The sequence below is a fragment of the Entamoeba invadens genome (genome assembly GCF_000330505.1).
Source record: "Entamoeba invadens IP1 unplaced genomic scaffold scaff_1105074724807, whole genome shotgun sequence".
NCBI classification, from domain to species: domain Eukaryota; phylum Evosea; order Mastigamoebida; family Endamoebidae; genus Entamoeba; species Entamoeba invadens.
Genome location: NW_004191646.1, coordinates 5,168 through 8,186, shown reverse-complemented (window position 1 = coordinate 8,186; position 3,019 = coordinate 5,168).

Genomic DNA, 3,019 nt, shown 5'->3' with positions numbered 1-3,019 from the left:
CAATTCTAGGTGTCTTTTGAACGCACCACGACTTACTTGATGACAACATTGATGTCGTATGTTCTTCACAATCATCACACCCTCTACTGTAGCACCGGCACCCAAAACAGTGTGATTTTATTTATAATAAGAATGAATTATATTTTCTACTCTTTGACCTCATTCGAAACAACCTTTAGTTGATTATCATAATGTATTGTTACCAGCAATCAGCATTCAATGCACCCATATCAAGTGCAATGACTCTGCAATGCAATTTTGAAGGAACAACCCTTTTGCTATTCGCTGCGCCCAAATTCGACAACAGCTGCTGTATTACCAACACCAGGCTCAACAATCAAGATGGGGTGTTTTTTGTGACTAAATTGAATGTTTTGTCATTGAATGAGCAACTTGTTTTGAAAAAAATCACAACCCAACAAACCAAAGTCAAGAAGAAAAACGTGCATATAAACTCCAAAAAGTGATGGTAAACTAAATAGTATTTGGTAATATTAGAAACAAGTTGAGAAGTTTGTTAACTTGTTGACCGCTCATAAGACTGATTTACAGAAAAAAAAAATTGGGAAAGAAAGAACAATAAAACACGAGGTAAAAAAGTCAATGACTAACAGCCAAAGTTACAGATTCAACAAATAAAATTGTAACAACAAATTCAACTGATATTTTAAAAGTAAGATTGTCCAGGTTTTGTAGATGCGTTTTTAGTTGTTTGTAATAACCAATTTTTGATTGAAGTGACTACATGTCAAAATACAATAAGAAGCAATAAAGTTGATTTTTACAAGAGAAGCGTTTAAAAGTTATTAATATTTTCAAATTTTTACATATATTATTTATTTATCAATAAATAAATTTTAATTAATTTATTTATTTAATTGTCAAGAAACAAATCACAAGGGACTGACGGGTTTGGGTTGTGCAATTATTGGTTGATTGTTTTTTAAGAAATATGCTTTAAAACATTGAGCGTTTTAGAAGTATTGAAGTTTATTAATACCATCATTAAGTTATACAGTTTGAGTGTTTATTGTTTGTGTTATATGTATAACAGTTAGTAATAATTGTTGTATTTTGTTTTAAATTTGTCTTAAAACTTCAATTTTTTCATTTTAATCATAAATAAAGTTGAAAAATTAATAGATAACTAAACCATATATTATTATTTGTATTGGTTTTAAATTTATGTTAATAATTAATTTTCATGGTCTTTATATTTTTGTTGAGTTCTTAATGGTAAATAGTAATTCAATATCACATTCATACGGTTGGCATGATGGTAAAAACTTTTATTTATCATTCTTCGAACTGTTGTTCGAAGAGTGATATATGTCCTATCAGTTTGCAACTCATTTCTAACAACAAAACTATTAATCAACAGTTTATTATATTAAATATTTTAATTATTGTGAGAAATCTCAACTTCACATATTTTAGTTATTATATACAAAACAAGTTAAAACAACAGTTTTCAAGAAGTTTAAAATTGATCATTTTTAATTATAATCAACCATTTTCATGAGTAATTGATGAAATTGGTTATAATTTTTAATTGTCAAAAAGTGCAATTTTTGTTTTTGTAACAAAGTTTATATTTATCATACAAATTGTATATTTATTGTTATTATTTTAAATATCACGTAGATTTGTGCATGTATTTCACAGGTCTTTGTAATAAAACAGATTTGCTCTGGTTTTGATTGAATTTTAATAATTTATTAATTGTCATTTTAATAATATTTTGGTAAAGTAAATAGTTATATTGAATTGTTTTAAAACAAACACAATTAATATCATTCAGTGTGAATTGTTTTTTTTCTAAACAATTTTAAAAATTTAAATAATTTATTATATTTAATTTATAAATTTATTGTTTAAGAATAGTATATTTTACGATATTTCCTTAATAGTTAAACTTGTTTCATAAAAGCGTCATTATTTTCAGTTACGATTTTGTGAAAAATATGATAACAATTAAAAATAATTTGGATTACTTTTCGTCATTAGTCTTGCAATACTTCTGTATTTTTTTCTTTTGCACAATCTCAACCGTTTGCTATAACTTTCAACATATTTGTTAATTATTTTTTGAGGTATTCTATTCCAAACATCATTACATGCTTGAAAAAGATCATTTTCATCAAACGTATTATCTATTCTTATTTTCCTTTTCAAATATGACCACAGGTGCTCAATTGGATTTAAGTCACAACTTCGAGCTGGCCAATTCTTGATTAGCGATACGTTTTTATTATTCAAAAAATCTAAAGTGGATTTTGATTTGTGCACACTTGCGTTGTCCTGCATGAATCTTTTTTTACCCTTTGATAACACTTTGATGGTTTTGCTTTTTACCAGGATTTTGCAATATTTTTCAGAGTTTATCTTTCCATTAAATTTGACAAGTTTACTTTTAAAATTAATTCCTATGGCTCCAAAAAGCATGATTCCTAAAGGGTAATTTGTTTTTGATACACAGGTGTTATTTGTAATTTTGCCTCTTTCCAACCACAATTTATTAAAATTGTCATTTTGACAACATACACGAACTTCATCACTAAAAATAGTTTTTATTATTTTGCTTTTAGTTTTGTCGAGCAATTTTAATTCTTTTTGGACAAATTCTTTTCTGGCTTTGTAATCTTTTTTGTTTAAAAATTGTACTGTTCTTGGTGATTTATATCTGAAACCAAGTGTATGTTTTATTTTCCACAAACTAGTTTTGCTTATTTTTTGTTTGTAATACCTTTCTAAATATTTAACTCCATTACTCAAAGTTTCTTTGTGTTTATTTCTAGTTCTTTTTAGTATTTTTTGTATAACTTTATTATCAATTTTCGTTGGTCTTCCTCTTTTTGGTTCAATAACATAAGGATAATTGTCAATTGCTTTTTTAAGTTTTGAATATCTTGGAACTTTTATATTAAAATGATTAAAAACATATTTAATATCACATTGTTTTGTAATTCCTTTATCTATACACAATTTTATATTCTGTTCTTTTGACTTTGTTGGGTCC